The 26,022-nt window shown below is 46.0% G+C and overlaps 1 long non-coding RNA gene and 1 other non-coding gene across 3 annotated transcripts; one reads left to right on the top strand and one right to left on the bottom strand.

The window, feature by feature from the left end:
• Positions 1-5,361: 5,361 nt before the first annotated feature.
• On the bottom strand, positions 5,362-26,018 carry LOC129051774 (uncharacterized). Of its 2 annotated transcripts, none has more exons than XR_008516244.2 (4): positions 24,802-26,018; positions 18,644-18,800; positions 17,049-17,164; positions 5,362-5,977 (listed from the first exon to the last, which is right to left on the bottom strand). It is a non-coding gene; the product is annotated as an uncharacterized LOC129051774 (long non-coding RNA). The 2 variants fall into 2 exon arrangements; XR_008516246.2 differs by having other exon boundaries at positions 18,644-18,796; positions 25,830-26,017.
• On the top strand, positions 11,807-11,913 carry LOC112130264 (U6 spliceosomal RNA). The gene has a single exon (XR_002912535.1). It is a non-coding gene; the product is annotated as a U6 spliceosomal RNA (small nuclear RNA).
• Positions 26,019-26,022: the final 4 nt, after the last annotated feature.

Raw genomic sequence — 26,022 nt, 5'->3', positions numbered from 1 at the left:
CCTGCCTCAGCCTCCGAAAGTGCTGGGGTTATACACGTGAGCCACCGTGCCTGGCCTGTATTCCTGTTTTTTCTTTTTTTTTTTTTTGAGATGGAGTCTCACTCTGTCACCAGGCATGTATCAGAGTTTCATTCCTTTATCGGCTAAATAATATTCCATTGTATGGATGTATTACATTTGTTTATCCATGAGTTGATGGACATTTGGGTTGTTTATACTTTTGGGCTATTGTGAATAATGCTGCTGTCAGCATTCATGTACAAGTATTCTGTGTAGACATATGTTTTCAATTCTCTTGAATATATACCCCAGGAGTAGAATTGTTGGGTCATATAATTCTATTTTTAACCATTTGAAGAACTGCCAGACTGTTTCCCATCAGCTGTATCATCTTACATTTCCACCAGCAGTATATGAGGGTCCCATTTTCTCCACATCCTCACCAACACTTACTAGTATCTGACTTTTTGATTATAGTTGTCCTAGTGGGTGTTAAATGGCATCTTACTGTGGTGTTGATTTGCATTTCCTGATAGCTGGTGATGTTAAGCATATTTTATTGAGTGTCCTTATTGGAAAAATCTCCCTTTTAAAATAACTGCATATTTTGTTGCATATTCTTATTTATTTTTTATTTTTTGGAGATAAGGTCGCTCTGCCACCCAGGAGCAAGTACTCTGTAAAATGTTCACGGGGAGGAAAGGCAACTTCAAGGGGCAACTTTCCTATGATGAATTTAGGTTTAAGTGCTCTGAGCCCCTGCCTCAATTTAACACTCAAATGATGCAAAAATCAGTCCTGAATTATGCAAGGTTTAACCAAAATAAAAGAGAGAAATAGGCCAGGGTGGCTCACATCTGTAATCCCAGCACTTTGGGAGGCTGAGGCTGGCAGATCACCTGAGGTCAGAAGTTCGAAACCAGCCTGACCAACATGGAGAAACCCCATCTCTACTAAAAATACAAAAATTAGCCAGGTGTGGTGGCACGTGCCTGTAATCCCAGCTACTCAGGAGGCTGAGGCAGGAGAATCGCTTGAACCTTGGAGTTGGAGGTTGTAGAGAGCTGAGACCGAGCCACTGTACTCCAGCCTGGGCAACAGAGCGAGATTCTGTCTCAAAAAAAAAAAAAAAAAAGAAATGAAGTGGCTGCTGATTATGTAGCTGAACCTACTAGCCATTATCACTGGAGGAGAAATCAGAATATTCTTCAAACAAACCTGATCATTTTCAATATCCACTTTTATTTATTTGTTTGTTTGAAACATGGTCTCACTTTGCTGCCTAGGCTGGAGTGCGGTGGCGTGATCACAGCTTACCGCAGCCTTGACCTCCTGGGCTCACACAATCCTCTTGCTTCAGCCTCCTAAGTAGCTGGGACTACAGGCACATGCCCAACTAATTTTTTAATTTTTTGTAGAGACAGGGTCTGGCCATGTTGCCCTGGCTAGTCTCAAACTCCTGGGCCCAAGCAATCTGCCTGCCTTGGCCTCCCAAAGTGCTGGGATTACAGGCATGAGCCACTGTGCTTTTGTTGTGTATTCTTATTAAAAAATGTTCTATTCTGGGCATGGGGGCTCACGCCTGTAATCCCAACACTTTGGGAGGCTGAGGTGGGCGGATCACTTGAGGTGAGGAGTTTGAGACCAGCCTGGCCAACATGGCGAAAACTTGTCTGTACTAAAAACACAAAAATTTGCCAGGTGTAGTGTCATACGCCTGTAATCCCAGCTATTTGGGAGGCTGAGGCATGAGAATTGCTTGAACCTGGGAGGCGGAGGTTGCAGTGAGCCAAGGTCGTGCCACTGCACTCCAACCTGGGCGACAGAGTGAGATTCTGTCTCAAAAAAAAAAAAAATCTGTTCTATTCCTACGTGGCTATATCATGATGTATTTAACCAGTCTTATAATTATGGACACTTAGGTGTTTTCCAAGACCTTTTCTATCACAAATGGTCCCTCTTGTATATACCATATTTTGCTCATCTGTGAACGTATCCATAGGGTAAATACCTCGGAGTAAAATTGCAGGGTTACAGGGAATGTCTCTATGTTTTATAAGTTTGAATTTATAACATTTGTGTATTTAAAAGTGGATATTGAGGCCAGCCACAGTGGCTCATGCCTGTAATCCCAGCCCTCTGGGAAGCTGAGGTGGGCGGATCCCTTGAGCCCAGGAGTTTGAAACCAGTCAGAGCAACATGGTGAAACCCTTCTCTACAAAAAATGCAAGAAATTAGCCAGGCATGGTAGTGCACACCTGTAGTCCCAGCTACTCGGGAAGCTGAGGTGGGAGGATTGACTGAGCCCAGGAGTTTGAGGCTGCAGTGAACCCTGATTGCGCTACTGAACTTCAGCCTGGGAGACAGAGTGAGACCCTGTTTTATTTATTTGCTTGTTTCAAACAAATAACAAATAAATAAAAGTGAGTATTGAGAATAATCAGGTTTGTTTAAAGAACATTCTGATTTCTCCTCCAGTGATAATGGCTGGTAGGTTCAGCCACATAATCAGCAGCCACTTTATGTCTCCCTTTTATTTTGGTTAAACTGCATAATTCAGGACTGAGTTTTGCATCAATTTCAGTGTCAGATTGAGGCAGGGGGCTCAGAGCACTTAAATTTGGCCAGGTGTGGTGGCTCATGCCTATAATCCTAGCACTTTGGGAGGCTATGGCAGGTGGATCACCTGAGGTCAGGAGTTCAAGACCAGCTGGCCAACATGGCGAAACCTCGTCTCTACTAAAAATACAAAAATTAGCCGGATGTGGTGGTGCATGCCTGTAATCCCAGCTATTAAGGAGGCTGAGGCAGGAGAATCACTTGAACCCGGGAGGCGGAGGTTGCAGTGAGCTGAGATCGTGCCACTACACTCCAGCCTGGGTGACAGAGCAAGACTCCATCTCAAAACAAAAACACCTAAATTCATCATAGCAAAGTTGTCCTTTAATGTTGCGTTTCTGAGGCTGGGCGCCGTGGCTCACGCCTGTAATCCCAGCACTTTGGGAAGCCGAGGCGGGCGGATCACAAGGTCAGGAGTTCGAGACCAGCCTGGCCAATATGGCGAAACCCTGTCTCAAAAGAAATTAGCTGAGCGTGGTGGCAGGTGCCTGTAATCCCAGCTACTTGGGAGGCTGAGGCAGGAGAATCGCTTGAACCTGGGAGGTGGAGGTTGCAGTGAGCCAAGATTGCGCCACTGCACTCCAGCTTGGGTGACAGAGCAAGACTCTGTCTCAAAAAAAAAAAAAAAAGTTGACTTTATGGCTGGGTGCGGTGGCTCACACCTGTAATCCCAGCACTTTAGGAGGCTGAGGCGGGCAGATCATGAGGTCAGGAGAGCGAGACCATCCTGGCTAACATGGTGAAACCCCATCTCTACTAAAAATACAAAAAATTAGCCGGACGTAGTGGCACGTGCCTGTAATCCCAGCTACTCTGGAGTCTGAGGCAGGAGAATTGCTTGAACCTGGGAGGCAGAGGTTGCTGTGAGCCGAGGTTGCCCCATTGCACTCCAGCCTGGCGACAGAGTGAGACTCTGTCTCTAAATAAATAAATAAATAAATAAATAAATAAATAAATAAATAAAGTTGCCTTTCCTCCCCCCGGACATTTTACAGAGTACTTGGTCCTAAATGATCAGTAGAGCATATCCTGGTGATCCTTAGACCTTCTTGATTGTGTGTTATTATGAAGAGCTTGATCCTACAGCTGTGTGATCCACAAGTTACTCAACCTCTCCAGTTTCCTCTTCACTAAGATGAGAGTAATAATCAGCCTGGCATGGTGGCTAGTGACTGTAATCCCAGCTACTTAGGAGGCTGAGGCAGGAGAATTGCTTGAATCCGGGAGGTGGAGGTTGCAGTGAGCTGAGATTGCGCCACTGCACTCCAGCCTGGGTGATAGAGCAAGACACTGTCTCAAAAAAAACAAAAACAAAAAAACCAAGATGAGAGTAATAATAGCACCTATCCTGTGGAATGGTTGTGGGGATTAAATGAGTCGATTAGTGTGAAAGGCTTAAAACGGTACTTGGCATACAGTGTTGATACCTAATTTTATCTCTGAAATTTTCTGTAATCCAGTACTTTGGGGGGCAGAGGCAGGTGGATTGCTTGAGCTCAGGAGTTCAATACCAGCCTGGGCAACATGGCAAAACCCTGTCTCTACAAAATACAAAAATTAGCCAGGTATGGCGGCTAGTAGGGAGGCTAAGGCAAGAGGATCCCTTGAGCCCAGGAGGCAGAGGTTGCAGTGAGCCAAGATCGTGCCACTGCACTCCAGTCTGGGTGAAAGAACGAGACCCTGTCTCAAACAAACAAACAAACACACCTGCTCGGGTATGGTGGCTTATGCCTGTAATCCCAGCATTTTCAGAGGCAGAGGTGGGTGGATCACTTGAAAACAAGAGTTCGAGACCACTCTGGCCAACATGGCAAAACACGGAGTCTACTTAAATACAAAAGTTAGCTGGGCATGGTGGCATGCGCCTGTAATCCTAGCTACTCAGGAGGCTGAGACACAAGAATCGCTTGAACCAGGGAGGCAGAGGTTGCAGTGAGCCAGGATTGCACCGCTGCGCTCTAGCCTGTGACAGAGCAGGACTTCGTCTCAAAAAAAAAAAAAAAAACTTTAATGACATTGTTACAGGCTATAAAATAACTTTTTTGGTAATGCTTTATTTTAGTATAATTGTAAACTTTTAGAAAAGTAACAAGAAGCCTGGTGCACTGGCTCACACCTGTAATCCCAGCACTTGGGGAGGCCGAGGTGGGTGGATCACCTGAGGTCAGGAGTTCAAGACCAGCCTGACCAACATGGTGAAATCCCGTCTCTATTAAAAATACAAAAATCAGCTGGTCATGATGGTGGATGCCTGTAGTCCCAGCTACTCAGGAGGCTGAGGCAGGAGAATCACTTGAACCCGGGAGGCAGAGGTTGCAGTGAGCTGAGATCTCGCCACTGTTCTCCAGCCTGGGCAGCAGAGTGAGACTTGGTCTCAGAAGAAAAAAAAGTAACAAGAAGAGTACAAAGGATTTCTGTATACTCTTTACTCAGATTTGCCAATTGTTTACAATTTGTCCCATTTGTCTTACTGTTCCCTCTTCTCCCCTCCATAAGGATACATGAATCATCTATATCTATTGTGTTATGAACCATTTGAGAATTAGGTTGGAGAACATCATGCGTCTTTCTTTACCTCAGGACACTTGTGTGTAGTTCCTAAGATCAAGAACATTCTCTTTCCTTTTTTGTTTTTTGTTTTTTTTTGAGACAAAATTTTGCTCTTGTCACCCAGGCTGGAGTGCAATGGCGCGATCTCGGCTCACTGCAACCTCCTTCTCCTGGGTTCAAGCGATTCTCCTGCGTCAGCTTCCCCAGTAGCTGGGATTACAGGTGCCCGCCACTACGTCTGGCTAATTTTTGTATTCCTTAGTAGAGATGAGGTTTCACCATGTTGGGCTGGCTGGTCTTTGAACTCCTGACCTCAGGTGATCCACCTGCCTCAGCCTCCCAAAGTGCTGGGATTCCAGGTGTGAGCTACCATGCCTGGCCGAACATTCTCTTTCATAAGCACAGTACAACTATCAAAATCAAGAAATTTAACATGGACATGATATTTTTATCTAATGCACAATTCACGTTCCAATTTCATCAATTGTCCCAATAACGTTTCTTATTGCTGTTTTTTCTCCTGGCTTGGAATCCAATTCAGGATCACATGTTGCATTTATTTATTTATCTTTTCCGAGACACCCTGGTGACTTAACATGTTGCATTTAGGTGTCATGTAAGAGCTTCCTTTTAGACAGTGAATGTTCAGATAGAATGGTCCCCCAAATTGCTCTAGGAAGACTTGATGCCTGCAAGACAGCTGGGTTTCTGCAGGGATGGCCAGCTCATGTGGCGCCATCTTGTGGCACGTGTGAACAGAGTTTATAAAACCACTGGGCAGCTGTGAAATTTTTCTCTTCTTGAGGACCTAAAAAAAGATCAGGTGGTGTTAATATTATTTCAGTTTTTCCTAATAATGTGGGAGGCTGTGTTGTAAGGATTTTGCTATTTCAAATCTACCTTTTTTTTTTTGAGACAGAGTCTGACTCTGTCGCCCAGGCTGGAGTACAGTGGCATATCTTGGCTCACTAAAACTCTGCTTCCCAGGTTCAAGTGATTCTCCTCCCTCAGCCTCCTGATTAGCTGAGATTACAGGTGCCCACCACTATGCCCGGCTAATTTTTGTATTTTTAGTAGAAACGGGGTTTTGCCATGTTGGCCAGGCTGGTCTCGAATTCCTGACCTCAGGTGATCCGCTCTCCTCGGCCTCCCAAAGTGCTGGGATTACAGGCGTGAGCCACTGCGCCTGGCCTAATTTTTTGTATTTTTAGTAGCAGGCTGGTCTGGAACTCCTGGCCTCAAGTGATCTGCCCACCTCAGCTTTCCAAAGTGCTGGGATGACAGGCATGAGCCACTGTGCCTGGCCAACTCAGTAAATAGACAAGTTCAGACCTGGAATAAAAATCAGCCTAGTACAGAGCTTTAACCTTCCTAATCAAAACTGCATTTGGTAAACAAATATTTTTTGATCCCCAAGTCCCAACTATGTGCCTGGTGTAGGGGAGCAAAAAATGGCTTCCCTCTACACTTCTAGGTTCTTTGACTGGGCTACATATTAAATTGACATAAGGCAGATTAACAGGAGAAAAAACTCATTTTAATTAAGTAAGTATGCACAGGAGCCCCACAGTATATGAGATTCAAAGAAGGGCCAGATGATTGAAGCTTATATAGCATCCTGAGCTACAGAAAAAAGAGGGGCTTGCGGCTTCTGGGAGGTGGTGGTGACCTAAATTATGGGAGGGTGCAGGGAGGAAGTGTATGGTGAATAAAAGTTGTCTTGTTATGCAGATTATAAGTCTCTTAGTTAAGAAAAGTTGTCCCAGAAGAATAGATCTGGGCGTGATGCCAACCTTCAGTCTCATCTCCTGTGATCTGAGCTCATCTTCCCTGATTGAGAAGATTCCTGGGGAGGGGATTCATGACACTGGAGTTCCTTTTGGAGGATCTGTGTTTAGATAGATAAGGGAAGGTCAAAGAAAGTCCTCCCTGCCCTTGCTGTTCCCCAGGTTCCCTCCATTTGAAGTAATCAGTGTATCGAAGGGGCATATTTTGGGATGGCATTTCTCAAACTTCATTTCTCCTATCTGAAACTTCTCTAGAAGTTCCACATGCTAAAAGTTGATTTGGTGGTGGATGACAGAAAAATCAGATTAGTGTTTGAATAGTATGAGACCTGGGACTAGGTCAGTCCAATTAATCAGTTCTGTCTCATTCCAGGAGGTGGTGTGGCAGGTGGGCTGCCATCACGGTCAGGCCTCTGTATGGCACAAGCAAACAGGTATTTAATAAGAGGAAACAAAAGAATAAGGTTAATGTTTGGAGCAATCTGTAAACTAGTTTCTGAGCCTGGAGGGCAGCCAATTGACATGATTTCTAGATGTTGGGTCAAAGCATCTTCAGTTGGAGTAGGGGCAGGCAGTGATAATTTGACACAGATTTTCCTGGTTGCAATTTGCATCAGGGGTTCCAGTGAACTTTTTTTTTTTTTTTTTCCAGACAGTCTCGTTCTGTCACCCAGGCTGGAGTGCAGTGATGCGATCTCAGCTCATTGCAACCTCTGCCTGCCAGGTTCAAGCGATTCTCCTGCCTCAGCCTCCCGAGTAGCTGGGACTACAGGCACATGCCACCACGCCCAGCTAATTTTTTGTATTTTTAGTAGAGACAGGGTTTCACTGTGTTAGCCAGGATGGTCTCGATGACCTTGTGATCCACCTGCCTCGGCCTCCCAAAGTGCTGGGATTACAGGCATGAGCAACTGTGCCAGCCTTTTTTTTTTTTTTTTTTTGAGATGGAGTCTTGCTCTGTTGCCCAGGCTGGAGTCAGTGGCATGATCTCCGCTCACTGCAAGCTCCGCCTCCCGGGTTCACGCCATTCTCCTGCCTCAGCCTCCCGAGTAGCTGGGACTACAGGCGCCCACCACCACGCCCAGCTAATTTTTTGTATTTTTAGTAGAGACGGGGTTTCACCATGTTAGCCAGGGTGGTCTCGATCTCCTGACCTCGTGATCCACCCTTCTCGGCCTCCCAAAATGCTGGGATTACAGGCGTGAGCTATTGCGCCTGGCTTTTTTTTTTTTAGATGGAGTTTTGCTCTTGTTGCCCAGGCTGGAGTGCAATGGCACAATCTTGGCTCACTGCAGCCTCTGCCTCCCGGGTTCAAGCGATTCTCCTGCCTCAGCCTCCCAAGTAGCTGGGATTACAGGCGCCCGCCACCCTGCCCAGCTAATTTTTATATGGGGTTTCGCCATGTTGCCCAGGCTGCTCTTGAACTCCTGACGTCAGGTGGTCTTCCCACCCCGGCCTCCCGAAATGCTGGGATTACAGGTGTGAGTCCAGTGAACTTTCTGATTAGTTTGTATATCGGTAGGCATGAAGGTGGTGTATACCTACGTGTTTGTGGTGATTTATCTGAAGTCTCTATCAAGTCTTCTAGTTTTAGCTTGCAGGGCTTCAGGAAAGGAAGTCTTACTTTTAGTAACTCCAAGTCAGAAGGGAGAAAAACTGGAAATGTTAGTTTGGAGAGTCATAGCCAGACATTTGAGGAAACTGGAAGAATTCAGGATCCACTCAAGTTTCCAGGTAAATAACAAACCCTCCACAACAATGAACTAGAATCTAATAATGGATATACTATAATTTTCTTCTGAAACATAATTTTTCTTTGTACAGTCACCCCCCATTTCTGCCAAACACAATCACAATGAGATCAATTTGTTGCCAGGAGTGGTGGCTCATGCCTATAATCCCAGCACTTTGGATATCGAGGCAGGAGCAGATTGCTTTAGTCTAGGAGGCCAGCCTGGGCAACATGGCAAAACCCCATCTCTACAAAAAATACAAAAAAATCAGACGTGGTGGCACATGAAATACAAAAAAATTAGACGTGTTGGTGCATGCCTGTAGTCCCAACTACTCAGGAGGCTGACCTCAGAAGGATCATCTGAGCCTGGGAGGTGGAGGCTGCAGTGAGCCGTGATCCTACCACTGTACTCCAGCCTGCGTGATAGAGCAAGACCCTGTTTCAAGGAAAAAAAATATCAATTTGTTGCAAAATAAGGTCGGTCTCTTATTAAACTTGGCCTGATTATTTATGTAAGAGCAGTAAGAATAATGATTGATTGTAAAGGTTCTTTTTCTTTTTGGAGATGGAGTCTTGCTCTGTCGCCTAGGCTGGAGTGCAGTGGTGCGTTCTTGGCTCACTGCAACCTCTGCCTCCCGGGTTCAAGCGATTCTCCTGCCTCAGCCTCCTGAGTAGCTGGGATTACAGGGGCCCACCACCATGCCCGGCTAATGTTTTGTATTTTTAGTAGAGATGGGGTTTCTCCATGTTGACCAGGCTGTTTTCCACCTCCTGACCTCAAGTGATCTGCCTGCCTTGGCCTTCCAAAGTGCTGGGATTACAGGCGTGAGCCACTGTGCCTGGCCCAGATTGGACCTTTTTTTAAAAAATTTTTTTCCTAGACAGAGTCTCGCTCTGTCACCCAGGCTGGAGTGCAGTGGAGTGATCTCGGCTCACTGCAACCTCCACCTCCCAGGTTCGAGTGATTCTTCTGCCTCAGCCTCCCAAGTAGCTGGGACTACAGGCGTGCGCCACCATGCCCAGCTAATTTTTAGTAGAGATGGGTTTCTCTATGTTGGCCAGGCAAAGCCTCTCAGGCCAGGCGCGGTGGCTGACACCTGCAATCCCAGCACTTTGGGAGGCCGAGACGGGTGGATCACGAGGTCAGGAGTTCAAGACCAGCCTGACCAACATGGCGAAACCTCGTCTACCAAAAATATAAAAATTAGCCAGGCATGGTGGTGGGTGCCTGTAATCCCAGCTACTCGGGAGGCTGAGGCAGGGAGAATCTCTTGAACCTGGGAGGCGGAGGTTGCATTGAGCCGAGATTGCGCCACTGCACTCCAGCCTGGGCGACAGAGCGAGACTCTGTCTCAAAAATAAATAAATAAATAAATAAATAAATAAAAGCCTCTCAAGGTTATGAAGCCCGGGACTTGCCATCAAACTATGCCTATGGCACTATAATACTGTAGGTATTAAAAAAAAATTACAATCCGTCAGCTCAGTCCCATGTAATTCTTATTCTTCCTGATGTTGTTAGCAGGGTTTCTTTTTCTTTTTTTTTTCTGAGACAGATTCTCGCTCTGTTACCCAGGCTGGAGTGCCTCGGCTCAGTGTAACCTCCACCTCCCGGGTTCAAGCGATTCTCGTGCCTCAGCCTCTGGAGTAGCTGGGATTACAGATGTGCACCACCACACTCAACTAATTTTTTTGTTTTGTTTGTATTTTTAGTAGAGACTGGGTTTCTCTATGTTGGCCAGGCTGGTCTCGAACTTCTGGCCTCAAATGAACCGCCTGCCTGGGCCTCCCAAAGTGCTGGTATTACAGGCACGAGCCACCACACCTAGCCGAGTCAGCAGTTTTCTTAGTCCAGTTTTTCCACTAGAGTTTTGGAAATTCTTACCCAGTCCAATGTTATAATCTTAAGTTTATTAGGACCTTCTATTCCAGACTACTTGTCAGAGTCATTTCCATGAATCTTGAAGAAGCAATTTGGGGCAATAGCTGATTGCCAATGCTTTTAGAGAAGAACCAAAACACTATTGATGAGCAAGACAGAATGGTCATGGTTAAAAAATCTGATGAGAGTTCATTATAACCAGCAATTGACAAGGAAACCTGGTTATTTCTGTGGCATATATCATGTTAACATAGTAACAAAATTATGACTTATAACATTAGATTTCTAGGAATCTCATAATTTTTAGAACATTCATATCAGTAACATATCCAGAAATATAACTCTTTTTTTTTGAGATGGTGTCTAGCTGTGTTGCCCAGGCTGGAATGCAGTGGTGCGATCTTGGCTTACTGCAACCTCCGCCTCCCGGGTTCAAGCAATTCTCCTGCCTCACCCTCCCAAGCAGCTGGGATTACAGGTGCCCGCCACCACACCCAGCTAATTTTTGTATTTTTAGTAGTGACGGGGTTTCACTGTGTTGGCTAGGCTGGTCTCGAACTCCTGACCTTGCGATCCGCCTGCCATGGCCTCCCAAAGTGCTGGGATTACAAGTATGAGCCATTGCACCCAGCCATATAACTTATTTAAAAAAATGTTTTCTATCACCCTCATCACCTCCTACCCTGGGTTCATAAATATAACAACGTTTAGCATCATTTGTTATTTGACAATGTTTCCCATTTAATTTAACATTTCAAATAAGCCTAATTAGTCTAATGTCTCTCTTTTTTGAGATGGAGTTTCGCTGTTACCCAGGCTGGAGTGCAATGGTGCGATCTTGGCTCTCTGCAACCTCCGCCCGCCGCGTTCAAGCGATTCTCCTGCCTCAGCCTCCCGAGTGGCTGGGATTATAGGTGCCCATCACCACGCCTGGCTAATTTTTTTTGTATTTTTAGTAGAGACAGGGTTTCGCCATGTCGGCCAGGCTGGTCTTAAACTCCTGACTTCAGGTGATCCACCTGCCTCGGCCTCCCAAAGTACTGGGATTACAGACGTGAGCCACCGTGCCTGGCTAATGTCTCTCTTCTTCAAGGTGAGAAACACATCTTTTGAGCTTTCCCAGGGGCTCAACTGGCAAATTCCGAAGTTAATTCAAGGTCAAAAGACTGAATTTAGAATTTGATTTTAGGAAGTTTGTCAAAAATGTAAAAAAAAATTTAAAACACTTGATTAGTGCTTGCTTTGGCAGCACATATCCTAAAGTTGGAACGATACAGAGAAGATTAGCATGGCCCCTGTGCAAGGATAACTCGCAAATTCATGAGGCCTTCCATATTTTTTGAAATTAAGAAAAGAAAAAAGGAAAAATTTGATTAAATAGGATCTCAGGTAACTATTAATTTAGGTCACTAATAATTAGTCTGGTTACCAGAGTGATTATTGAATTATATAGTGATCTGGGATCCTATTTAATCAACTTGTTCATTTTATAATCATTTAATATTTTATGATTTAAGTATTTAATGAGCATTTAATATTTATTAATATTCATTTCATAATCACCAGGGTAATTATTAAAAGTCTTCAAAGGCAAATAGAGAAAATTACATAGTTGTAAAAATATATATATTAGCTCTCTTAATAGAGAGGATTTTATTTTCTTGCAAAGTAATTGAAGACCTGATAAAAGATAACATGAAACAGAAAATTATTTTGATAAGACATAATTTTTTTAAGGCAGATTACTTAAAAGGTGAAAAAGAAAACCTTTCACTCTTTCTTATCAATACTACAAGAAAATCTTGCATTTTAAAAGATAATTGCCAAATTCTAGTTTTGCATCAATGTACCCTTGATATTAAGGCTCATTTTTAAGACATAATAAATTCACTCAATTTTGGTCAGTTTGACCACAAAAGATTCTCTCTTTCCAACTTTTATATGCATTCAGTTTTACCTGTATCTTTTCTTCCTTCCTTTATTCTTCAACAACTTATAAACTAGACCAAGTTATTTTTCCTCAACAAAACCCCCCCACATCTTCATACCTCATAACATCTTACTTTCCTTGTACACTTTGCATACAGAGTCACTTATAGTAGTTATATAATTATATATTAGAATTTTAAGTCTTAACAACTCTACAGTGAAAACCTAGGAAGTAAGCGATTTTGAACTGTCATGTACTAACATTTTGTAAAGACACATAATTTCTAGAAACGTGTTTTCTCACAGAATAGTTTTTCAGTATGAAACAGGACATGTTTACCTATGGACCCAAATATATTATTTCTTTCTATAAATTTTAAGAAGCCAAAGGTAAATAAACTTGTGCCTGTGTTCAGCAATGAATGCTTTAGTATTTTGTTTTATTTGGAAATGACCTGGATATTTAATGAATATCCGCCATCCAAGGGTGTAGTTATCAAGGAGGTTGGGAACCCTTTTTATAAACCACAATTATTTTTTCTTTTTTTTTTTTTTTTTTGAGACAGTGTTTCACTCTTATAGCCCAGGCTGGAGTGCAATGGCATGATCTCGGCTCACTGCAACCTCCACCTCCCGGGTTAAAGCATAAAGCACAATTGTTGTTGAAAAGTTCATTTATAAACTTTGATCCTACTTACATGTATTTATTTCACATGTTCTTAACAATTATGCTTAGATTAGTCATGGAAGTTTCATGAGACATTAGACAAAGTCAGCTCTCCCAAGTCATTTCCCTATTCACCATTCTTTTTTTTTTTTTGAGACAGAGTCTCACTCTGTCACCCAAGCTGGAGTGTAGTGACTCTATCTCGGCTCACTGCAGCCTCTGCCTCTGGGTTCAAGCCATTCTCCTGCCTCAGCCTCCCGAGTAGCTGGGATTACAGGTGTGCACCACCAAACCCAGCTATTTTTTTTTTTTTTTTGAGACGGAGTCACCTCTGTCGCTCGGCCTGGAATGCAGTGGCACGATCTCAGCTCACTGCAACCTCCGCTTCTCAGGTTCAAGTGATTCTCCTGCCTCAGCCTTCTGAGTAGCTGGGACTACAGGTGCTTGCCACCATGCCCAGCTAATTTTTTGTTTGTTTGCTTGTTTTTTGAGACAGAGTCTTGCTCTGTTGCCCAGGCTGGAGTGCAGTGGTGCAATCTCGCCTCACTGCAACCTCCACCTCCTGGGTTCAAGCAATTCTCTGCTTCAGCCTCCAGAGTAGCTGGAATTACAGATGCCCACCACCACGCCCAGCTAATTTTTGTATTTTTAGTAAAGACAGGTTTTCACCATCTTGGCCAGGCTGATCTTGAACTCCTGACCTTGTGATCCACTCACCTCGGCCTCCCAAAGTGTTGGGATTACAGGCGTGAGCCACCACGCCCGGCTAATTTGTTTGTATTTTTAGTAGAGACTGGGTTTCACTATGTTGGCCAGGCTGGTCCTGTACTCCTGACTTCAAGTAATCTGCCCACCTTGGCCTCCCAAAGTGCTGGGATTACAGGCATGAGCCACTGTGCCTGTCCCCACTATTCACCATTTTTACATCAAATGCATGTCAGGCAGCCATCATCTAAGCAAGGACCATAATGTGAATACATGTATAAGGTTTTTTGGGTTTTGTTTTTGTTTAATTTTTTTTTGTAAGTCAGAAGACAGAGCTGTTTTTCATTAAACCAACAATATTAAACTAGTTTTATTTACCAAAGATGTACCCAAGTCATGTGAACTTGAAAAGCATTTGGATTACTTCCTATATTTCTAGCAGTTTTAAGCATACAGTCATCTCCTTCATAATGATGTTTAATGAGCAATGCACCACATAGATAATGGTGGTCCCATAAGGTTATAATGGAGATGCCCTCTACAAGTGCACCACTTTTATCCTTTTTTTTTTTTTTTTGAGACAGGATCTCACTCTGTTGCCCAGGCTGGAGTACAATGGTGCGATCTCAGCTCACTGCAACCTCTGCCTCCTGGGTTCAAGCAATTCTCTTGCCTCAGCCTCCCAAGTAGCTGGGATTACAGATGCCCGCCACCACGCCCAGCTAATTTTTGTATTTTTAGTAGAGATGGGGTTTCACCATGTTGGCCAGGCTGGTCTTGAACTCCTGACCTCAGGTGATTCACCTATCTCAGCCTCCCGAAGTGCTGGGATTACAGGTGTGAGCCACCGTGCCTGGCCCACTTTTATCTTTTATTGTACCTTTTCTATGTTTAGATATACGAACACTTGGCCAGGCACAATGGCTCATGCCTGTGGTCCTAGCATTTTGGGAGGCCGAGGCAGGCAGATTGCTTGAGGTCAGGAGTTCGAGACCAGCCTGGTCAATGTGGCGAAACCCCATCTCTACTAAAAATACAAAAAATTAGCCAGGCATGGTGGTGTGCACCTGTAATCCCAGCTACTCGGGAGGCTGAGGCAGGAGAATTGCTTGAATCCAGGAGGCAGAGGTTGCAGTGAGCCAAGATGGTGCCACTCACTCCAGCCTGGGCGACAGAGCAAAATTTGGTCTCAAACAAACAAACAAACAAACAAACAGCATTGTGTTACAATTGCCTTCAGTATTCAGTACAATAACATGCGGTACAAGTTTATAGCAATAGACTATAGCTTATAGCCTAGGTATATAGTAGGCTGTATGATCTAGCTTTGCGTAAATACACTCTCTGATGTTCACACAATGACAAAATTGCCTAATGAAGGAATTTCTCAGAACATATTCTCATCATTAACTGACACACGACTATATTTAATTTACATGAGTGGGCCAGGCATGTTGGTTCATGCCTATAATCCCAGCACTTTGGGAGGCCAGGGCAGGAGGATCACTTGAGACCAGGAGTTTAAGAGCAGCCTGGGCAACATGGCAAGACCCTGTCTCTACAAAACTAAAATTATTAGCCAGGAGTGGTGGCACATGCCTGTAGTCCCAGCTACTCGGGAGGTTGAGGTGGGAGGATCACTTGAGTCTAGGAGGCAGAGGCTGCAGTGAGTGGTGATTGCGATGCTGCGCTCCAGCCTGGGTGACAGAACGAGACCCTGTCTCAATAAATAAATATGTAAATAAGTAATCTGGGCCAGGCACGGTGGGTTATGCATGTAATCCCAGCACTTTGGGAGGCTGAGGCAGGCGGATCACCTGAGGTCAGGAGTTCGAGACCAGCCTGACCAACATGGTGAAACCTCATCTCTACTAAAAACACAAAAATTATCCGGGTATGGTGGCGGGCGCCTGTAATGTCAGCTACTCAGGAGACTGAGGCAGGGAGAATCACTTGAACCTGGGAGGCGGAGGTTGCAGTGAGCTGAGATCACGTTATTGCACTCCAGCCTGGGCGACAGAGTGAGACTCAGTCTCAAACAAACAAAAAAGGTAATCTGATTTCTGCTTTTTAATCTTGCTAGAGGAGTCTCTAAGACTAGCTGTTATACCCCTTTCTGTCCTCTTTTCTTCTTGATCTTTCCATAGGTACCGATAAGACAGCTGTTTAGGCCGGGTGCGGTGGCTCACGCCTGTCATCCCAGCACTTTGGGAGGCTGAGGCAGGCGGATCACGAGGTCAGGAGTTCAAGACCAGCCTGGCCAACATGGTAAAACCCTGTCTCTACTAAAAATACAAAAATTAGCTGGGCATGGTAGCGGGCACCTGTAATCCCAGCTACTCGGGAGGCTGAGGCAGGAGAATCATTTGAACCCAGGAGGCAGAGGTTGCAGTGAGGCGAGATTAAGCCACTGCACTCCAGCCTGGGTGACAGGGTGAGACTCCGTCTCAAAAAAGAAAAGAAGAAAGCAAAGACCTTTGTTGCCACAGGCATTAAGGATAGTGTTTGTGTAAATGGTGTCTCCGGTCTCCCATGACGCTCACTGACCCACTAATCTGTGACACCGGGCAAGCACTACTGGGATTGGACTTTCCTAGCACTGTCCAATTGTAGGTTGAGACAACAAAGCCCTTACGGACTGGGATGGTTATTGGGACCAAACTCTCCTGAGAGCTGGCATGAGTGGACAAAGAGAATGCCGCATGTCACTGCATCGTAGGCTTCCAGCCTATTTGACTGACTGGCTGACACAAGCCGACACTTGCACCCTCAGCTGGCAGAGGCCAGAGTGTTCTCACTGATGGAAAAGCCAAGCTCTCAGGACATAAAACAAGACCCAAGGAGCACCTCATCTGGTTTTTGTCTTGGGGACCCACAGCAAAATTAGTCTGAACAGACATTGGTCTGCAGAGAATTGTAAACTCACCAGTCTTTGAGGCCTGTGTTCTTGCCCTATGATTCTCTTCCGTATGACACGACACAAAAGACACAGACATGGGAAAATAATGACCATCTCTGGGAGGGGAGGAATCAGAAAACAAGAATACCTCCCCTCACCACCAAAAAAAAAAAAAACCAAACAAAAAAACCAGAGTTATTATACAAGAACTAGTTCGCACACATTTTCTCCTGCTAATCCAAACTTAGAAAAGGGAAAAAGACAGAGACTCTTACCTATCTTGCTTCCGCTGGACTCTACAGGCAGAGATCTGGGGGCCTAATGTGGTAGGAAATCTTATCTGCGGCCAGTGTTTGGTCAGGCATGTCAGGAGCCTGCTGCTGAAGCAGTCCTAGAGTAAAAAGTGAAAGATGCCCCACATTGGGCACCAGAAACTGGAAGGGAGTGAAAAATGGCTTCCCGCTACCCGATTTTTTTTTTGGAGACGGACTATCGCTCTGTCGCCCAGGCTGGAGTGCAGTGGTGCCATCTCAGTTTACTGCAACCTCCGCCTCACAGGTTCAAGCGATTCTCCTGCCTCAGCCTCTTAAGTAGCTGGAATTACAGGCACGCGCCACCACGCTTTGCTAATTTTTGTATTTTTAATAGAGATGGGGTTTTACCATGTTAATCAGGCTGGTCTACTAACTCCTGACCTCGTGATCTGCCCGCCTCGGCCTCCCAAAATGCTAGGATTATAGGCATGAGCCGCTGCGCCTGGCCCCTCCTGCTATGCTTCTAAGTTCTTTGGCTGGCTTACACATTAAACCAATATAAGGTAGATTAACAGTAGCAAAAGGCTGAGCATGGTGACTCACACCTGTAATCCCAGCACTTTCGGAGGCCGAGGCAGGAGGATCATGAGGTCAGGAGCTTGAGACAAGCCTCGCCAACATGGTGAAACCCCGTCTCTACTAAAAATACAAAAATTAGCCTTGCGTGGTGGCGCCTACCTGTAATCCCAGCTACTCAGGAGGCTGAGGCAGGAGAATCGCTTGAATCCGGGAAGCGGAGGTTGCAGTGAGCCAAGATCGCATCATTGCACTCCAGCCTGGGCGACAGAGCGAGACTCTGTCTCAGAAAAAAAACAAAAACAAACAAAAAGTAGCAAAAAATTGCTGGGCACAGTGGCTCATGCCTGTAATCCCAGCACTTTGGGAGGCTGAGGTGGGCGGATCAGTTGAGGTCAGGAGTTCGAGACTAGCCTGGGCAAAATAGCGAAACCCCATCTCTACTAAAAATATAAAAATTGGCCAGGCATGGTGGCATGGTGGGCGCCTGTAATCCCAGCTACTTGGAAGGCTGAGGCAGGAGAATTGCTTGAACCTGGGAGGCAGAGGTTGCAGTGAGCCGAGATCACACCACTGCACTCCAGCCTGGGCAACAGAGTGAGACTCCATCTCAAGAAAAAAAAAAATTACATACTTGAGAGTATGTAATTTGTGGGACGTGAAAGTCCCACAAAATATGAGATTCAAAGAAGTGTCAGAGGATTGAAGCTTATTATATAGCATCCTGACCTGCAGAAAAGAAGAGGGGCTTGGGGCTTCTGGGAGGTGGTGGTGACTTAAGTTATGGGAGGGTGCAGGGAGGAAGTGTATGGTGAATAAAAGTTGTTATGCAGATTGTCTATTAGTTAAGAAAAGTTTTCCCGGAAGAATAGGTGACAGTCTGGGCATCATGTCAACCTCCCATCTCTTCTCCTGTGATCTGAGCTCATCTTCTCTGATTGAGAAGACTCCTGGGGAGGGGATTCATGACAATGGAGTTTCTTTTGGAGGATCCGTGTGCAGACAGGTAAGGGAAGGTCAGAGAAAGTCCCTGTACTTACTGTTCCCCTGAGTTCCCTCCGTTTGAAGTAATCAGCATATCAAATGGGCATATATTGGGGTGGTGTGTCCTGAACTCTTTCACAGGCATTCTTCCATGGGCTGGGAATACAGTGGTACCCAATAGTCCTTGTCCTCATGAGCAAATGTATATTCTGGCTTGGGGGAGGACAGAAAATAAACAACAAAAATATTTTAGTGTTAAGTCCTAGGTAGAGGATTCAAATATGCTTACAAACATAGTGACAGCATGGCCCTTTTAGACTCAGAGTGGCCAAGGAAAGCACTAAGGAGGTGAGATTTGGGTTGTTTGTTTCTTTCTTTTTTGAGACGGAGTCTTGCTCTGTTGCCCAGGCTGGAATGCAGTGGCACCATTTCAGCTTAGTGTAACCTCTGCCTCCCAGGTTGAAGCGATTCTCCCACTTCAGCCTCCCAAGTAGCTGGGATTACAGGCACCCACCATTATGCCTAGCTAATTTTTGTATTTTTTTGTAGAGACAGGGTTTCACCATGTTGGCCGGACTGGTCTGGAACTCCTGACCTCAGGTGACCCGCCCGCCTCAGCCTCCCAAAGTGCTGGGATTATGGGCATGAGCCACTGCACCCGGAGGTGAGATTTGAACAGAGTTGTGAAAGAAAAGAAAGAAGGAGCCAGTCATGCCAAGATCAGGATCAGGGACATGAAGAGTCCAGCCAGAGGAGACAGCAAGTTCCCAAATGCCCTGAGGCTTGTCTTTTTGGAGGGGCAGAGAGGAGGTATGTGTGTCTGGAACATGGGGCAGGGACAAGAGTAGTTTGTGATGAAGTTAGAGAAACAGGCAGGGACAGATCATATACAGCCATGAAGGCCATGGTGAGGCCTTTGGCTTATATTCCACATGGGATTGGAAGCCATCTATGTGTTGGAAGCAGATTGATAAAGGTGTTCGATCTTATTGAGAGGGGAAAAGGCTGGGTGTGGTGGCTCATGCTTGTAATCCCAGCACTTTGGGAGGCTGAGGCAGGAGGACTGCTTGAGGCCAGGAGTTCGAGACCAGCCTGGGCAACATGGTGAGACCCCCCCATCTCTAAAAAATTTAAAAATTAGCTGGGCAGGCCGGGTGCAGTGGCTCACGCCTGTAATCCCAGGACTTTGGGAGGCCGAGGCGGGTGGATCACCTGAGTTCGGGAGTTCGAGACCAGACTGACCAACATGGAGAAACCCCGTCTCCACTAAGAATACAAAATTAGCCGGGCATGGTGGCACATGCCTGTAATCCCAGCTACTCTGGAGGCTGAGGCAAGAGAATCGCTTGAACCCAGGTGGTGGAGGTGGAGGATGCAGTGAGCTGAGATCACACCATTGCACTCCAGCCTGGGCAACAAAAGCGAAACTCCATCTCAAAAAAAAAAAAAAAAAAAAAAAATTAGCTGGGCATAGTGGTGTGCGCTTGTGGTCCCAACTACTCTGGAGTCTGAGGTGGGAGGATTGCTTGAGCCCAGGAGGTCAAGGCTGCAGTGAAGTGTGTTCACACCACTGCATTCCAGCCTGGGAGACAGAGTGAGACTGTCTCAAAATAATAATAAAATAATAAAGAAAAAAGAGGCTGGGCTTGGTGGCTCATGCCCGTAATCCTAGCACTTTGGGAGGCCGAAGTGGGTGGATCACCTGAGACCAGGAGTTCAAAACCAGCCTGGACAACATGGCGAAACCCCATCTCTACTAAAAGTACAAAAATTAGCTTGGGGTGGTGGCGGGCACCTGTAATCCCAGCCACTTGGGAGGCTGAGGAAGGAGAATCGCTTGAACCCTGGAGGTGGAGGTTGCAGTGAGCCGAGATCGCACCACTGCAGTCCAGCCTACGTGACGGGAGTGAGACTCCACCTCAAAAAAAAAAAAAAAAAAAAAAAAAGAAAAAGAAAAGAAAGAAAGAAAGAAAAAAGAGAGACCAGAGAAAGCTTTATCAAGGTCTACACAAAGTATACTAGCCTAGCACGACCACTTAAATATTTGTTGTTTTGTTTGAGTAGTTGGGACCATGGGTGTGTGCGGCTGCACCCGACTAATTTTTTTTTTTTTGTATTTTTTGGTAGAGAAGGGGTTTTGCTATGTTATCCAGCCTGGTCTTGAAGTTTTAAGTTCGAGCGATCCCCTTGTCTTGGCCTCCCAAAGTGCTGGGATTACAGGCTTGAGACGCCGCACCTGGCCTTAAACGTTTTGAGAATCTCCGATATATTAGAAAATTGAATGTGCACTGTGTCTTCCATTACAATTTTTGAAAAAGAAACAAATTTTAAAAAAGGAAACTGGAACCAACATTTGCGGAATCCCTGATGCTTATACGTACTTCTGCCAAATATATTAATAACATTACTCTGAAAGGATCTTCCCAGCACAGTAGTTTCTGGGGGAGGCAGTGGGGAGTGGGCTTTGTAGATTTTGGCTCGGGAATCAAATATATGATTTTGACATTTCTTTATAAGGTGGGAAACTCTTTTCAATATTTTATTTATTTATTTGTTTATTTATTTTTTGAGCTAGAGTCTCGCTCTGTCACCCAGGCTGGAGTGCAGTGGCACAGTCTCGGCTCACTGCAACCTCTGCCTCCTGGGTTCAAGTGATTCTCATGCCTCAGCCTCCCAGTAGCTGGGATTACAGGTGCCTGCCACCTCCCAGGCTAATTTTTGTATTTTTAGTAGAGACGGGGTTTCGCCATGTTGGCCAGGCTGGTCTCTAACTCCTGGCCTCAGGTGATCCTCCTGCCTCGGCCTCCCAAAGTGCTGGGATTACAGGTGTGAGCCACTGTGTCCAGCCTAATATTTTAAACAAAAAATAAAAATGGCGCCGGGCGCGGTGGCTCACGCCTGTAATCCCAGCACTTTGGAAGGCTGAGGTGGGCAGATCACGAGGTCAGGAGATTGAGACCATCCTGGCTAACATGGTGAAACCCTGTCTCTTCTAAAAATACAAAAATCAGCCGGGCATGGTTGTGGGTGCCTGTAATCCCAGCTACTCGGGAGGCTGAGGCAGAAGAGTTGCTTGAACCCAGGAGGTGGAGGTTGCAGTGAGCCGAGATCGCACCACTGCACTCCAGTCTGGTGACAGAGAGAGACTCCATCTCAAAAAATAAATTATTTTTGACTAGTCCCCACAGGTTGTCCAGTTGCCATCAATAAGGAGACTCCTCTGTGAGAAGCCTTGGAATGGACTCCTGGGCCTGATTTCTACTCCCTGGGCACAGAAGGGGGCTTTGAGGAGATGTCCTCTCCAACCCTTGGGGCAAGATCCCTCATCGTTTTCTTTTTTCTGAATCAAGAGACCTTTGAACAGCTTTTAGTAAGTTACCGGCCCCCTCTACCAGCAAAGTGCATGTGCAGTCCATATTTATAGTTATGGGGAGAGAGTTTATAGACTAGATTAAGATGGAAGAAAATGGGGTGAGGTTGTAGGGAATTTTCTTCTGGTTCACACTTTTTTCTTTTTTTTTTTTTTTTTTGAGAGAGAGTTTTGCTCTTGTTGCCAAGGCTGGAGTGCAATGGTGCCATCTCGGCTCACTGCAACCTCCACCTCCCGGGTTCAAGGAATTCTCCTGCCTCAGTCTCCCAAGTGGCTGGGATTACAGGCGCCTGCCACCACACTCGGCTAAATTTTTGTATTTTTAGTAGAAATGGGGTTTCACCATGTTGGCCAGGCTGGTCTCGAACTCCAGACCTCAGGTGATCCACCTGCCTCTGCCTCCCAAAGTGCTGGGATTACAGCCACCATGCCCAGTCGCCTCGATCGATCACCCTTGATGCTGAAATGGAAAGGGTCTCGCTGTGTTGCCCTGCCACAAGATTCAAAGTGGCCCTCAAGTTTTACCCTTGATGCTGAAAATAGAGAAAGAGTCTCGCTATGTTACCCAGGATGGCCTTTGAGGCCCCCCAAAGATAACTAAGCCATTTGCAGAAGTAACATAGGGCACAGAAGTAGGGCCAATACTTTTCCATTTTCCAGCATGAGATGAGTTAAGAGCACAGGCTCTGGTATCAAACTATCTGGGTTCAAATACTGTCTTTGTCCTTAACTTGTCCTGGGAACTCAAGCAAGGCCCTTAATGTGCTGTTACATTTAACCTCCAGGGTTACTGTATAGACAGCAACAGGATAGCATCAGTGGGAGTGTGTTTACACAGAACTTGGCCTGTAACAATTGCTAAATAAATTATATTATTACTGTCTTAATAGAATAAAGAAAGGCAAGCTCAGAGAAGTGAAGTGACTTTGACAAGGACACAGAAAAGATACGATTAGAACCTGGGCCTACTCATCTCCAATGCTAAGAAGTGTTGTTTACCTCCTAGACTAATGTTTTACAAACTACAAGGCACAACCAGAAAATCAGTTCAGCAGGGTTGCGGAATTGAAATAAATAGAATATTAAGGGCTGGGCGTGGTGGCTCATGTCTGTAATCCCAGCACTTTGAGAGGCCGAGGTGGGCGGATAACCTGAGGTCAGGAGTTCGAGACCAGCCTGACCAACATGGAGAAACCCCATCTCTACTAAAAATACAAAATTAGCCAGGCGTGGTGGCGCATGCCTGTAATCCCAGCTACTTGGGAGGCTGAGGCAGGAGAATCGCTTGAACCCCAGGAGATGGAGGTTGTGGTGAGCTGAGATCGTGCTATTGCATTCCAGCCTGGGCAACAAGAACGAAACTCAGTCTCAAAAATAAATAAATAAAAAAAAATACAAAAATTAGCCAGGTGTGGTGGTGCACACCTGTAATCCCTCTACTAGGAGGCTGAGGCAGGAGAATCACTTGAACCTAGGAGGCGGAGGTTTCAGTGAGCCGAGATGGCGGATGGCACCACTGCACTCCAGCCTGGAAGACAGAGTGAGACTGTGTCAAAAAAAAAAAAAAAAAAAAAAAAAGAATATTAGGCCAAGCGCGGTGGCTCACATCTCTAATCCCAGCTCTTTGGGAGGCTGAAGTGGGTGGATCGCCTCGGCTCAGGAGTCTGAGACCAGTCTGGGCAACATGGCGAAACTCCGTCTCTACCAAAAATACAAAAAAATTAGCTGGGCATAGTGGCTCACATCTGTGGTCCCAGTACTTGGGAGGCCAAAGTGGGAGGATCGCTTGAGCATGGGAGGTGTCGGTTGCAGTGAACTGAGATCGTGCCACTGCATTTCAACCTCGGTGACAGAGTGGGTGAAACCCTGTCTCAAAAAAACAACAAAAAACCGAAAACAGAAAGAGCCGGGTGCAGTGGCTCACACTTGTAATCCCAGCACTTTGGGAGGCCAAGGCAGGTGGATCACGAGGTCAAGAGATGGAGACTATCCTGGCCAATATGGTGAAACCCCGTCTCTACTAAAAATACAAAAAAATTAGCTGGGCGTGTTGGCACGTGCCTGTAATCCCAGCTACTCAGGAGGCTGAGGCAGGAGAATCGCTTGAACCTGGGAGGCGGGGGGCGGAGGTTGCAGTGAGCCAAGATCTCGCCACTGCACTCCAGCCTGGTGACACAGCAAGACTCTGTCTCAAAAAAAAAAAAAAAAAAAAAAGAGAGAAAGCCACTGCCCTTGACTACCAGTGCTGCAAGGAGTTTATACACAAGCACATGGGTGGTTTCAGTGAGATCTCAGTGTGTCATAATTAAGTGCCCTAGGAGGAGCTAGGATTCAAGTTGGCCCAAGGGAGACTTAGACATAGGGGAATGGCCTGTGAGCTGTTCAGTGTGGACAGGAGTGAAGAGGGCTGGTCACAGTAACCTTGAGTCTAGATTAGGGCAGAAGGGCTAATTCTTGAAACAAACATTCTGCAAGAGCCCACTCTGGGCAATGTTGGATACACACTGATCTCTGAGACAGTCTTGCTCTCTTCCTTTACTGGGTTTCCTGTGCAGTGGGAGAAACAGACCTGTCACCAGAGAGTAATAGATGAAAATGGTTAGGGCTGTGAAGGGGGAGGCATTGGTCAGAGTTATTAACACCGACTGATGGGGAAGACCGTGAATTAGGAATACCGAGCAGCAAGTTCCAAGCTGGAAACCAATTAAGAAAGGGCTAGTTCCAGCATTAGGTTTACCTCTCGGAAAATGAAAGCCGAACCTTCAGCAGGATTTGCCTGAAACACTCTCACAGACTGAGTTGGACCCAGGATTCGACTCTCAGCCAGGTATTTTTCTCACTTACCAATGCATACAATTGCCAAGCTATATGGCATACTGGAACCCAAATTCATGAGGCAGCACAATCCCCTATGAGAGAGGAGGGGCTGGGAGCCAGATGTCTCACAGCTGTCCAGTACACTAGCTAATATACGGATTAGGATCTGTGCAAAGGTCTTTTCTTGCAGGGTCATTTTTTTCCTTTTTTCTTTCTTTTTTTTTGAGACAGAGTCTTGCACTGTCGCCCGGGCCGGAGTGCAGTGGCACGATCTCGGCTCACTGAAACCTCTGCCTCCCGGGTTCACGCGATTCTCCTGCCTCAAGCCTCCCAAGTACTTGGGATTACAGGCACACACCGACATGTCCGGCTTTTTTTTTTTTTTTTTTGTATTTTGAGTAGAGACGGGGTTTCACTATGTTGGCCAGGCTGGTCTCGAACTCCTGACCTCATGATCCGCCCACTTTGGCCTCCCCAAGTGCTTGGATTACAGGAGTGAGCCACCGCGCCCGGCCGCAGGGTGATTTTAAGGCCTTTATGGGCCCAAGTTGCATTATAAAATGTTATATCCCAGATTCACTGGAATATGTACGATGAGAGCAGGTGGCATCTTGCAGTAATGAACTGTCTAATTGGTAAAAACCGTTTTGTTTACATTAAAATAGTTCAAAAGCTAGCGACACAGCGATGATTGTTTCCATTCAGCAGATGTGGATACTGAGGCACAGAAAACGGTCAAGCCTTCTGCCCACAGTCACCAGAAAGGAGGAAATTCAAATCTGGGGTTGTGTGACTTTAGAGCCTGAGCTCAACCATGACGAGCACACTGAAAAGGAAACCCCTCCTAACTAACTCCCGCTCCGGGGTCCTTTAAGAGCCTCAGAACCCAGAACGGAGTAAAACAAGATCAAAGCGTATGTAAATACGAACTAGGGGCTGCCGGGAAATAATTGCTGCGGCTAGGCCCTAGGGAAAGCAGGCGTCGGAGTCCTAGTGCGCCTGCGTAGCCCCATCTTGCCTTTCCGCCCCACGCCCTAGCGAGGCCCATCTCTAACCCACACAGGCCCAAAGTTGTCTAATGTGCGCCGGCGCCCTGCTGTGAGCCCGCCTCCTTCTCCGTCCTGCTCTTGCGCTCGCGCTCTCGCTCTCTCAGAGTTCGTCTTTGGCTCTTTGTACGTCACTTCCTGTTTGTGGCGCGAGAGGGCGGTATTTCCGTCCAGAGGGTGGGAGGGGGCGGTAAGCGGGGGC

Source organism: Pongo abelii, chromosome 20 (assembly GCF_028885655.2).
Source record: "Pongo abelii isolate AG06213 chromosome 20, NHGRI_mPonAbe1-v2.0_pri, whole genome shotgun sequence".
Taxonomy (NCBI): domain Eukaryota; kingdom Metazoa; phylum Chordata; class Mammalia; order Primates; family Hominidae; genus Pongo; species Pongo abelii.
Note: the sequence above shows the minus strand (reverse complement) of the source record. Positions and strands in the feature narration are given on the sequence as shown.